General features: G+C 44.4%; 1 long non-coding RNA gene across 1 annotated transcript; it reads left to right on the top strand.

Annotated features, from left to right (window-relative positions):
• Nucleotides 1–2,260: 2,260 nt before the first annotated feature.
• LOC147996518 (uncharacterized) lies at nt 2,261–13,394 on the top strand. The gene is made up of 5 exons (XR_015672506.1): nt 2,261–2,315; nt 2,949–3,142; nt 11,205–11,378; nt 12,734–12,966; nt 13,075–13,394. It is a non-coding gene; the product is annotated as an uncharacterized LOC147996518 (long non-coding RNA).
• Nucleotides 13,395–14,218: the final 824 nt, after the last annotated feature.

Genomic DNA, 14,218 nt, shown 5'->3' with positions numbered 1-14,218 from the left:
CTTCCGGGAAGAAGCGAAGATGGCCGAAGGGCTCAAACAGAGAGGTGGCAGAGTAAGGCCAAGAGGTCATCCAGGAAGGACCTATGTGGAGCCATCTTCATAATTCTGGACATTATCTTACAAATGAAGAGATTACATTGAAGGGTTTCCATGGTAACCCTGTGCATGTGCAGAAACAGAGAAGCAATGAATGATGCATATGCCAATGGATTCTTAATGGTGCTAAGAATCAGTGAGGAACTACCTATAGGAACCTCTGGACTCTCTCTCTCTCTCTCTTTCTCTCTCTCTTTCTCTCTCTCTCTCTCTTTCTCTCTCTCTCTCTCTCTCTCTCTCTCTCTCTCTCTCTCTCTCTGTCTGTCTCTCAAATGAGCTAAGTTGGCAGTAACTTGAAAGTAGGTTTTGGGGATAGCCTGAGCTTGAATTCACTATGGAGTCAAGAATGACTTTGAACCTATAAGCCCCTGCCTCAAGGTCTGAAGCTCTGAGATTATATACGTGAGACACCATGCCCATTTATGGGGGGCTGGGTCTCAAACCTAGCACTTTGTGCACTCTAGGCAAACACACTATCAGCTGAGCTACATTCCTAGGCCCAAAGGCTATAGGAGGGTTTGTTTCTGAAGTCTGGTCTGGCCGTTCTGCCTGTCACCCCTACAGGAAGTCTGAATGCAGACCTGCTCAGAGAGGTAGATCTCGATACACTGTCAGGGCCAGCTGTGGGATGTCTGACAATAGAGACCATGGTGTCAGGATCCCAGTAATGGATGCTTTTGTCCATGTTGTCCCCATGAGCTGCTCTCTAGGCTTACCGAAGTCGGAAGAGAGTCCAGATGTTCTCTTTGGCGTATGCCACAGCAGACCACCACTGCGGACCGAGTCCCTTCATCCATTCCAAATGAGCGAGAAGGAACTGCATGCAAAGTCTGCAGGATTCCTCTGATCCTAACCCTAGGGCTTAGTCACTCCAAAGGAATCTGTGGGCGACCTGTTCTGTGGTCCCAGGTGAGGCCAACAGACATGTTCTGTGGCAGATGACTCTGGGCTAGTAGGGAACTTTGAGGAGAAATGGGAAGAAGAGGGAGAGAGAGATGTACATGGACTTTTGATGAGTTCAATGGTGGAAGATGACAAAGAAAAACAATAACTCCTAACTGAGGTATGACGGTGCCTGAGATGGTTCTGCTTTTAAAAAACTGAGTTGGCTTTGCCTAGAGATAGATTTTAACACACATAAAACACACATGAACAGCATATATATCCTCATACATGCATACACATACACATATACACCCATGGGCAATACACATACTTACACACAATACACACATACGTGAACACACACACACACGAATGAACATATACGCATATGCATGGGCAATGCACATTAACACACATGCATACACACATGCATACACATACACATATACACCCATGGGCAATACATACAACACACACATTAACACACATGCATATACAAGCATATATACACACATGCATACATATGTACACATATATGCACGTACACACACATATATGCATACATGCATGCACACTGCATAGACACATGCATACATGTATATACACATACATGCATGCATACAAACACACACCTATGCAAATAATACACACATTTACACACTATACACATACATTTGCACACACACAACCTCCATACAGTTCTTAGTTAAGGGAATGCCAACATTTGTTTGTAATTGAACTTTTCACTAGCAAAGGTTATCAGAGTTTTCCAAGGAGTTCACACCCACTAAACGTTCCTGCCAGAGCTCCTTGCGAGATTTATCAACAGCCATAGTGCCACTGCCACATGCTGAAAAAGAAAAAACTGGAAAGAAGAGAAGAGATGATGTTCAAGTTGAAATTAATTTAAAAACTAAGACAGAATTGAAAATCAACCAAATGCCAAAGCTATTTCTCAGCTGATAATGAATTAGTGAAAGGCCAGACTCATGTGGGCGAGATGGCCCTGGTGTGCTCGCCCGTGGCCACCAAGCCAAAGTTTTGTGGAGTCTCTGCCCGGGACTGGCTGTCTCCCAGCAGGGTGAAAGGAAGTTCTGCGCACTTCTGTTGCTTCAATGACTTTATTCTGCCAGAAACCCAGGGAAGTCCCAAGCCAGCTCTGCCTGTTGCTGCTGTGTGCTTTGCCAAGTCTCCTCACCCACTGGAATCTCTACTACTTTATCTCTAAAATGTCAGCAAGAGTTTGCCCTTTAACTGAGTGCGCGCTGTGTGCGAGGCTGAGCCCCGTGCGAGTTAAGACACAGCGATCATCCCCACAGGAATCCTACAGCACGGTAAGTATCTCGTGCAAGGTGACTCCAACCTCAACTCATATATGGCATTTATTAATTCACGGATATTGAGCAAACACTTAAATCATATCGTTTTTACAAAGCACATATAGTTTTATTGGCAATGCATTATTGCCAGTCAAACTTCTAATGTGCCTTTGACATTGTTGTCTTTCTAAAACGTAACTTTAAATTTTGGTATAACGCTATATATGCTGAGTGCATCCCTCCTTGCCCACCAAGTCCCTCTTCCCTCCTCACAGCTTCCCCCTCCTCTTTATTCCTTGTTCCCTTAGACAATTTACTTTCATTTAATATGTATATTCAGGATTTTATGTGACCATATAAAATCCAGGAACCGCAAATGAAAGAAAATGTGGTATTTGTCTTCCTGAGAATGGCTTAATTTGCTTAACATGATTAGCTCTAGTCATATCCATTTTCCTGAAGATGACACAACTTTGTTCTTTATGGCTGAAATATATATATCACAGTTTATTCCTTTGTTGGAGATCCTTCCTCCTCTGCTTCTAGAACTATCCTGTCTTCCCAATAAAAAGCTCCACCCTTCCTCTTTTACAGTCTACCTCCAGAAAACTTCAAGAGAGTGAAACAGCTTCACATTTCTCTCACTAGGGCCTACCTGCAGAGGGAGAGACCTTGATTAACATCCAAGGTTAGGAGATAAAACCCTAACTTTGGCTGAAGATGGTGCCTTCCAAAAGCTATTAAGCTTCCTTAAACTGAAGCAGCAAACTAAACTTCTTTGAATTGGAATTCAAACTTGGGGTGAAGGCAAGCAGAGAAGACTGGAAGTTGGGGTCAGGGAGGTAAGAGAGAGAAGAAGAAAGGCGTCAAGCGACATGGTTGAGTGGCTGACAAAGTCAGAACAAGAAGTGCTTCAGAGTGTGAAGGAGTCTGTCCTGACTGAACTGTCTCAGGTGTCCTTAGCTCTGACCATTTCATGGACCTTCAGAAAGTGGGAAGAAAGGTTGGAGCAGCTTCTTAGTGGACACTGCGGGGTGGGGGAGGTAAGTTTCACACAGGTCATGGTGAGGCGAAACAAAGAGCACCTGTGGAATGACGAGGAAGGCAGAGGGAGACACTGAAGGAACTTAGTGGCAGCAGGAAGTGAGAGCCATGGCTAAGCCCAAATAAGCTCCTTAGCAATAGTGGACGCCTTGTGTGGTGTGTTTCACAGGACACCTTGTGTGGTGCGTTTCACAGGACACCTTGTATGGTGTGTGTCACAGGACACCTTGTGTGGTGTGTGTCACAGGACGCCCTGTGTGAGGTGTTTCACAGGACACCTTGTGTGAGGTGTTTCACAGGACGCCCTGTGTGAGGTGTTTCACAGGACGCCCTGTGTGAGGTGTGTCACAGGACGCCTTGTGTGGTGTGTTTCACAGGACACCTTGTGTGGTGTGTTTCACAGGACACCTTGTGTGGTATGTTTCACAGGACACCTTGTGTGGTGTGTGTCACAGGACACCCTCTGTGAGATGTTTCACAGGATGCCTTGTGTGGTGCGTTTCACAGGACACCTTGTGTGGTGCGTTTCACAGGACGTGGAGTAAGTGCACCCATCTGGGGCTGAGGCAGGATTCTGTGAGCACTATGTGAGACATACAGTGAGCTGGATCAATTCTGTAATAGCCCTGGCAGAGTTGAAGACATTCTGAAGAGACACTTGTGTCTTTCTATTGGCTACCAGACTACAAAACTATGATTTTCCAGAAACTGGAATTTCCCAGGAATTTCATGGTGTCAGCCAGAAGAGCTTGTCTACCAGAAAGAGATTTTACACGGTTCTGCCAACCTGTCATACCATTCCTCAGAAGGAACTCCAGTCCTCCTATATAGACAGTTATGATGGAGAGACCTACCTCACCTTGACCAGGACTATTTAGTTATGCATGTCTCAGACCTTCTATTTAAACTAAGCCGTGTCAGGACACGGAGGATGGACTTGGGGATATAAGGGACATCTTTGTGCCTCTGCTGGATGTGGCCACAGTGACCATTTCCTGCACTTCATCATTACTTTCTACAACTTTAATTTAAATTGTCCCACTGAGACCTGGCAGCCAGGCCTAGCTTATTAGATTAGCAGGGCCCAGACTCTGATCTAAATGACTCGGGTAACAATTTGACTTACTCACTTAAGGGTGGTTTCTGCTGAACGTTGACCCTTCAGTGGTGAGCCTGCTTCACTCCACTTGTCCTATAGCTGGACTCCCCAGTTTTGAGTTTCTATACTGGAAGGAAGAATCCTGTGACCTCTCAGCTCCTCTGCCTTCACAAGGTTTTGTTGTGCTGAGATAGTATTTTGATCTCTCCCTTCTAGCAATACAGAAAGAGCCTTAGAGGCCTCTAGTGAAGGTCCCCCAAGTTGTCACCTTCATCTGTTTAGTTAATGTTCCCCATCCATGTCCCTAAATTGGAGGGACCTTCTTGTTAACTTCAGTATCCTCTGTCAACATGATCATGATCCTCATGTCCAGAAACCAGCTGGCCCGAAGCCTATGGATTTAAGGGTGTTCGCAACTCTCCCGCCAAGGACACTGTCCTCTGACCTCTGCGCACCCAAACAACTGATTCCTGACTGAGATCCCTGCTTCCTTCAGACATTCCTGTGTGCTGGCAGAAGTCTCCACGTTGGTTGCAGGAACCCTTGGCTGTTGTCCTTAAGACAACTTCTGACCTTTCTCTACAAGTTGCTTCCTTGAGGGACTATTAAATAGAGAAGCTCCAGGACCTCCCCAGACTTGAAAACTCAAAGCCCCAGCTGCTCTCCTAGCGGTCAGACTTCCTGTCATAGTCCTATAGGATTTCTGACACGGGGTCTCTGTTGACTTTGTCCCTCTGCTCCTCCTTGGCTCACTCCTTTTCCTGTTGCTTTTCTCATCAGGGATCTTTTGGCTCAGTGTTAGTTTGAGCCATTGCTGGCCCTCTGCAAAGATAAAGACAAACATGAAGAAAACCTGAGGTTTTAACTCCCTTCAGCTGTTTACTCCCTTCATGCCCAGAAGCTGGACATTGGAAAATTCCCAGAACCTAGCATGGTTTCTGACACATCTTTTAGCTTCTTAAGAGACCCTCCATGCCTATTGGCTTTGAGATGGCAGAATTCTCTCCCGGTTCTCCAAACACTTCACTTTTAAGGCTGATTAAATCTACTGGGCAGGCGCACTACATGCCAGTCATGGAACTGAGTACTTAATTTCCATCGTCTCCTTGAATGACTATCACTGTCCTGTAAACTGAAAACTCTGTGCTTCCTGCATTTTACGGAAGAGGAAACTGAGACACCGAGATGTCATATTGACAAAGCTTAGGCAACAGCTTAGGCACTCTAGCTTCTTTGGGTATCTTATATCTGTAACTTGTTTCCTATACCTGAGAGAACTCCCTCCATCCTGCCCACATGTGAGTAGACGGGACAGGTAGTTGGTTGGCCATCCCTAGTTTAGCACATGTGCTCTTCCTATAGTAGCATGTGAAGGTGGGGGCATAGGTGGATGGATAGGAGGGTGCATGGTGGGATAGTGGATAGAGAGGTGGACAGGAGAATGTGTTGACAGGTGAATTATGGGAAAAGAGATGGGCAGATAATGGGTGGGTGAATGGGGGGTCAGGTAAAAATTTAGGAGGGAGGCAGACAAGTGGATAATTTCAGAGGAATAGGACGGACTTCCCACAGTCAAGGGATGTTTGTACAGAAAAATATTTTGGAATACAAGCAGCTCCAATACTGGAGCTATCCTTCCTTGGTTTCTTCTCTCCAACCCCGACAGTCTTTTCTGTTCCTATAAGGAGGACTTCTCCAGGTCCTCACCCACAGAGGTAGCAGCAGCTGCAGTCCCTTCTGCAGTTACTTCCGTCCGGCTTTATTTTTCCAGATGCTTCCCACTAACTCTAGAATTCAAAATAAGTTTGCCCAGGAAGCCTTCACTTTCTTTAGGGGTGACTGTCATCTGATCTCTGTGGGGTCTTGTGTCCCGAACCTGACTCAGCAGGGTCTGTCTGAGGGATGTGCTGTTTATGTCTGGAAGTCTGAGACACTCTGCTCTGCAAAAGCAAGGGATTCCGTACCTCCCAACACACTCTAGCAGAGCAGAGAGTAGGACTACATGACCTGACTTTTTAACCCAGGACAAGCTCATAGAAGAGGCGAGCTTGCAAGATAATGATCAACTTACCCATTAGATCCTTAACTACCTCTGTCTCCAAATCCTGCTTCCTCTCTTTCTCTCTCTCTTTTCCTGGATCCAGACAGCAAACTCCATCTTGCTAAATCTTTCATTCATGGCTTATTGCTTTCTACGACCAATAGAAAGAGTTCCTCCATCAAAGCAATGACAAAACCAGAGGCTAAGACACCCACAGAGCTCCACGCCAGTGACACCTGCTATGCTTGCCACTCTAGCAAGTGAATTCTAGGATTCTCTTTCTTATACTAGATTTACATATTCATTGGTTAAACATGATCGTAAAATCAAGTGGGGCAGAGAACAACTCAAAGCCAAGCTCTTGTCCCATTGACTCTCAAATCTCCAAAAAAAGTTCTTTCTGTTACCCTCAGACTGAGAGTTTTGGACACAAATATGGTAACTCTCTCACTAACTCCAGGTTCCTTAGCAGGGGCTGCAACTTGACAGACGTGGCCTGATGCTGCACCTTACCTAGATTCTTCTGTCCTATTGCTGTGGCCAAGAGGCCCTGGTCATGAAAACAGGATTGAAGCATGACTTTTGGCTAACCCCTGTTTTTATTAACATGTGCCTATTATTAACAAGAAGGTCGAGTTATCACAGGACAGTTTTCAAGATGGTGCCCCAAATCTCCATTTTAACACAGGCATACAGTGGAGGAAAGGAAATGCTCCATTTAGCCTCCCATGGTTTCACTCTGATCTTTTCAGTAAACTCGACATGCCCAGAACTAATCTTTCTTGTCTGGCTATAAGCTAGAATAACAGGCAAACACATTCCTAGCCAATGTGAAGACAGATTAAGTTTCCATGCTCCATGAACCATGAACACACCTGCAGATGACAGGTATGCCCTGTTCCTGGCAAGCCCATACTGGGCCCTAAGCTTCTTTCCTTTTTAAAGAAGAGAAGGATTATATGGAGGGGGTAGGTCCTCTTGGCAGGCCGAGCCTTCTGTGGGCACCTTTGTGAAGACTGGAGAAATGTGTACATTCCAAGTGGTCCCAGTGACTCCAGGCACATAGCTTGGCCAGTAGAGTACAGGAAGTTGCTCTCTCTATCTGTGGTTGAGAGTAAGGCATCCCTGGCCCTGGGGCCACATACCTGTTCTTAGAAGACCTTTGCCTGCCCCAAAGATAGATCAAGTTGTCATGGCTTTAGAAGTGGCTGCTGTAGTTTTGCTGGCCATAGACTTTAAGAACAGCAATCCTGTCAGTGACTGGGCAGTGAAAGTGACTGGAGTTAGCAGACTGGCCAATACAGGCCACACCTTACCTGCTGGTTCAGAGGCATCCATCATTACGCACTCATCCAAAAGGAACTGAATCTCAACCAACACAAACCTCAGACTTCTCTGAAATCTTCCCATCAGAGCAGCCCTTGGGTATGCAGAACATTCTTGATAAAGTTGGAGGTAGAGAAACGTCTGTGAGAGACACTCCATGACCATAGGGCAAAACTGCTTTGAGCCCATCCTAAAATCTTCTTGATAGTGGAGAAAGGCTGTTGATTTACAATTTCCTTTAGTAAACACGTTAAATGGATTCTGGATGCTTCCTGAATACTTACCTGTTTATGTCTTAATTATATTATAGATGAAAGGGAATTTTTCCAACAAGTCAACCATCAACCATCTACCCCTATTTCCATCTTCCCCACCCTTCTGCTGGGTTTCCTGGGAGACCACCCTGAAAAAGAGATTCATAGGCAGGACATTTAGCATTTTTGAGCCAAACAGAGCACCACCTATCAGGGAGTAAAAGAAGCAGGACTCAGAGAGGTGGGGACCACTGCACAGTTGTCATGGGAACCACAATCTGACAACTCCAGAACCAAGTACCCTTTCTTCCAGCATCAAGGCACAAGTCTTGGGTAAGTACTTTATTGGTGCGGAGTGCCTGTCCTTTAATCTAATTACTGTGACCAGGTCAAGAGTGATTGTGACTAGACACAAATTAGATGACCCCAGTTACCAATAGAAACAGTTATTGGGATCAGCACTGCGACTCAATGGCTACAAACACTTTCCACCAACCTGAGTTGACCTGAGTTCAATCCCTGTAATCTACATGGTAAGAAGGAAGAACCAACTCCCTTAAATTGTCCTCTGATTTCCAGCCAGACACTACGACATGTGCATACCTGTTCCCCGACACTAAATAAATAAATGCAAAAAAAAATTTAGAGATTTATTGGCTGGACAAAATCATCAGGTAACCATAAAGTTCTAAGGCTGCCTCTTAAACCTTTAATTAAATCTGAAAGGATTAGTGAAAGTAGAGAGGCTAGGAGGAAGTACTCAGAGAGCAGTTGTGGTTGCTTTCCCTGTAGACGTAAGAAAAAATACAGCTTAAGGTCTTGGGGCAAGTGGGTACTGATACACATCAGTGTTGGCTCAAACTCCAGTCCCGAACATGAACTGTGCCTGAACCCTTCTGGAAAATGAAGAATGTTCAGCAAACACCTTCCAGCGTGTCTAATCTGCTTGCCTCTGCACTTCCTGAGCCAGCTGAGCCTGGGTCACCAGGACCATGAAGAGGATACTTCCAAGAGCAGAAAGTATTTCTCAAGAAAGTCACTTTTGTCCTGACCAGACCACTGTGTTTGGACGATGTGGGGAAAATCTTTGAGAATCAAGGCCGTCTAGTAGCTGAGGATGGTTCATGTGTGCCTTTCCCTCCTCAAAACTGAGAATGTCTTTGACACCTAAAGAATGAAGGGACAGAGAGTTCCCAGCCTTTGGCCGCAAGCCCGTCCATTCATACCCTTACTTCAGTGCTACACTGTGGCCAGCTGGATGTGCCTGGACCAAGGTCAGTCACTCCCTTCTGCATCTGTAACATGCCTGCCCCTCCTCGGTGAGAACACACTCTTCCCTCACTCCCACAAATCACCCTCAGGATCCAGTCCCCTTCTCAAGGCCAACTTCAAAGACCATTTTTACACACTTTCACCAGCCATCTTCCTGAGACCTCTAATCTCCCCGTGGAACAAGTGTCATGTTAACCCAATGCTAAGTTTCATAACTTTTATTAAACATCCTATCTAGACCCCATCAAGTACTGGGTACAGGAGGAGGAGACATGTGAAATAAAATTAACCAAGCCAGCTTGGTTACTATGGTCATTAGCCTAGATAACATGTATTTCCTTGTACCAGTTTCTCAGTCCCTCACATTCATTTGCTTGGTTTAGCTCACGCCCCAGGCAGTTCCATCACCAGCCTGCCCTGAACTTCAGGCTACATGGTCATCAAAGATCCATTCTCATTCAGTAGCAAGTTCTCTGTTATAATCGCCTTGTTAGCTTTAACGATCACTTTTGTTCTTGGAAATTGTCACCCAGGGATCCCAGGATGTCTCTCTAAGCTTCGGAGAATTGAGGCAGACGTTTGGAATCGGTACACAATAGCGTGCCTGTATCTGCTGAATATGGTGGTCAGTGTGATAGCGGAGTTGTCGAAAAGCCACGCATGGCCTCTTACTTACACTTCTCTCCCCATCTGAGAAGTGGGGAGGTTGTAGAAGTGCTCACAAAGGCCCCTCCAAGGTTCACGCCATATCCGAGCCACAGTGACTCACTCATGCTTTCCCACAGGAACACGCTGTGTTCTAAGAGAACATGGCTGCCAAACCACCTGGCAGAGGAAAGCAAACACTCAGCCACTCCCAGCCTCACCCCGGGGGAGCATGCTGAGAGGCCAGAAGCCGCGAGGCTGAGTTGCTGGCCATGATTTTCAGCATAAACATAGGAACCAGTTGAACAAATAACTGTAGAGGGGAGCAGCAGCCGGCACTGCTTGATTGAGAACCCCTCGCCTCCCTCTCTCGTGGGAGGCTTTGTCCCCTAAGTCCCCATTTCCTAGTCATGGCTACTATTCGGCAGATTGAATGAAGCAGTCAGAGCACTGCGCCCGAGTCTTCTTCAGACTCAGCATGCTTGTTCGACAGGTACTCATTGCTGGAGGAACCCGACAGAAGACAATTCAGCCAAATGACTTAGGCTGCCACAAGCAACAAGCTATTTAGATTGCCATTTTCATAGTCAAATATATCCACCATGATTTCTGCCTTGGTTCATGCTTGTCCTAGTTAGTTTTAAATGTCAACCTGACACGGCCTAGGGTCTCAGTTGAAGGACTTCCCAGATCGGATTGGCCTGTGAGCACGTCTGTGAGGAGTGCTATTGATGGTTAACGTATTTACCAGGGCCCAGTCCACTATGGTCAGCACCACACCCAAGAAGGTAATCCTGGACTAAGCTTGCTAACCACAAGCGTGCAAGCAAGCCAGTAATAGCATCGCTGTATGGTTTCTGCCTGAGTTCCTGTCTTGACTTCCCTCAATGGTGGTCTATGACCTGGAAGAATAAGCCAAATAAACTCTTGCTTTCTACGAAATTGCTTTTGGTCGGTGCTTTATTACAGCAACCAGAATGAAACCAGGACAATGCTGCCACAGCAGATACTTTAGACCTGGAATTATTTACAAATAATGTAGGCTCACTTTATAGAGCCTTACAGACTAGAAGTCCAAGATCAAGTAGCAGAAGATTAGGTGTGTGGTATAGGCTCTTTCTCTGCATCATACCTAGATGGTGTCTTGCTCCAAGTCCTCAAATTGGAGAAAATCAAATGGAAATAGATTCTCTCTCTCCCCCCCGCCCTCCCTCCTTTTACAGTGTGAACCAATCCATGAGTTCGTTGCTCATAAGGATGCCCGCTGTTAACACCACGGCTTTGGCAGTCAAGCTCCAACATGTGAATTTTGAAGGACGGCCCTTTATTCTTGTAACAGTGTGTCCACCAGTGCCTCTCAGTTCCTGGGCAGTACCATGTGCTTCTGCTCACAGCAGGTAAGCCATATGCTTCTCCATAGTCAGTGGCACTTGTCCTTGGGTCTGATGGTGACATAGCCCTTGTAGTTATGACAGTGTGATTTATTTAAACATTATATGACTTAATTAAATGCAAGTGTGTAAAGGGAGTTATGTTGAAAAGCAAACTAAGGCGTGAGAGCACTAAATTCCTAGACGCCTTTACGACCAATGTTGATATATAATTGGTGGTGCTGAATGAAAAAATACAGAAAGATAAATTGTCCTATGATGTCTAGGACCCTCTCTTTGAAGAAGCTCAAGTTAAATTATAAAGGAGACATTTGTCTATAGCTTACATAAAGCAACCCAAACGCCAGTCAGAAAGATTCATACTAAAAGAAATAGAGACCCGAACTCATATAAAAACATCAGTTTATACTGTAGATTTTAAGTCAGAGTTCTGTATGTAAATTGGCTACTTGAAAAAAACATATCTAAAATTATCCAACTAGATAGAATAAAATATATTCTACAGTCCAAGATTTGCCTGTTTTCTAATTTTTCAGTCCATATTCAGATCTTTAGCATTGCCTCCACAGTCATTATTATTATTATTATTATTATTATTATTATTATTATTAAACATTCTAAATGAACATGAAAGTAGAAGATAGAGAGGGAGCTGCTGCATCCTGTCTAGATTTTGCCAGCCATACACACACTATCTATCTATCTATCTATCCATCATCATCATCATCATCATCATCATCATCATCATCTATCTATCTATCTCCATCTATCTCTTTCTCTGTGCTGATACATTTTGAAGCAAATTCCACCGTTGTTTTATTGTTACTTCAGTAGATGCTCTGCCAGCATGGCTGTGTTTGCCTATAAGTCAATGCTCTAATCATGGCTGCCACAATTAGCAACAACTCTTTAGTGTCATCTAACACCTTTGCATACTCAATTTTTTTCTGATTGTCACCAGATGGTTTTTTCTACTGTTTTGTTCAAACTATGGTACAAATACAGTATATACATTCTATGCATTACATTTCATTATCATGTCTCATACTGTTTGATATTTAGGATATTGTCTCGTTATTTATTTAGGACTCTCTTTTTAATTACATGCTTGAGTATGGGTATGTTAGTGTCAGAGCAGGGCCCAGAAGCTTCAGACACCCTGCGACTGGAGCTGCAGGCTGTTGCAGTTTATCCAGCATGGATACTTGGAATTGAACACGAGTCTTTTTTCAAGAACAGGAAATGTTCTTACGTGCTGATCCATCTCTCTAGCCCTTCCTTCACGTTTTTTACTTACGCTATTCACTTATTGAAAGTCTCTTTTGTGAATAGTGATGTGGAAATGTTTTGTTTTGTTTTAGTTATGCATATCTGGATGTGTGTCTGTGTGGGAGTGCACACTCTGTGTATGCAGGTAGCCAAGGAAGCCAGGAGAGGGTGTTGGGTCTCCGGGAACCAGATTTACAGGTAATCGGAACCTGCCTGGCATGACGGTGGGAGCAGACTTTTGGTTCTATAGAAGACAAGAAAGCACTCAGAATCTTAAAACCATCAGAGACTTTTAAAAAGAGCAACTGACAAGAATTTAGTGGTGGTAAGTCCCCAAACATACCAAACACACCCAAATCCCCCCTCCCCGGAGTGTTCAGGGAGCTGGTACATTCGTGGCCCAGAAAAGAACTCTTTTCTCCTTTGTGTATAGTGAGTAACATGAAGAACAAAGAATGAGGGAGACACTGAAAGATGGTGGGTTTGGCCATCAAGACCAGCGGTTCAAGCCACCAAGAAAATCAAACAATGAGGTACAAATACCATTCACACTCGGAGATTAAAATCAGAGGAAGATTTTAGAATGCCAGTGAGTCCGTGAAGACATTGGAACCCTGATGCACAACTCTTGGGGTGCAGTGTGGAAATAAGCAAGATAGCCCCTTAAAATATTCAACAAGTGATCGTATAATTCAGTGACTCTACTTTTGGGTATATACAGGAGATGAATAAAAATGCCTATTGACATAAAAACTTGTATATGAATGTCTGTACTGCCCGTGACCCCAGTTGCATGAGGATAAATTAGTGAGGCACAAACTCATGCCACCATTGCAAAGCAAGAGCGCATGCTGAAACACAGATTGAAAACATTACGTTAAGTGAAAGAAGCCAGTCAAAAAAGCAGGTTTTGGCAGGGCATGGTGACACACGACTTTAATCCCAGCACTCCAGGGGCAGAGGTAGGTGGATCTCTATGAGTTCAAGGCCTAAACTGGCCAAGGCTCCATGTGAGAGCCTGTCTAACTAAAAAACAAATAAACAAAACAAAATCCATCCATATTACATTATTCCACTTATATAAAATATTCATTATAAAATTTAGAGACATAAAGTAGACTAGTGATTGTTTAAGACTAGGAGATTTGGGGTTGGGATTTAGCTCAGTGGTAGAGCACTTGCCTAGCAAGCGCAAGGCCCTGGGTTCAGTCCCCAGCTCCGAAAAAAAGAAAAAAAAAAAAAGACTAGGAGATTTGGGGGAATTTAGGGGAAGACTGGGTAAGGAGTATGGAATTTCTTTGGGGTGTGCTACAAATATTCAATTAATGGTAGTACTTGGACAGTTCTGTGACTATATTATCATTGAATGTTGACTTGAATCAGGTGAACTGTGTGGGATATGAATTAGGTCTCAGTAAAAGAAACTAAGTCAAACTTCATGTGGTCAAAAGATATCCAACTGAGAAGTATTAATCAGAACTGACAACCCCAGTTCTCACATAATATGTATGAAGGCAAATTACCCGCAGACCTTCTTCCCCACTCCAACCACATACAGAGACGTTCGAGGGTTTCTT

The sequence above is a fragment of the Rattus norvegicus genome, chromosome 2 (genome assembly GCF_021556685.1).
Source record: "Rattus norvegicus strain SHRSP/BbbUtx chromosome 2, alternate assembly SHRSP_T2T, whole genome shotgun sequence".
Lineage (NCBI taxonomy): Eukaryota > Metazoa > Chordata > Mammalia > Rodentia > Muridae > Rattus > Rattus norvegicus.
Note: the sequence above shows the minus strand (reverse complement) of the source record. Positions and strands in the feature narration are given on the sequence as shown.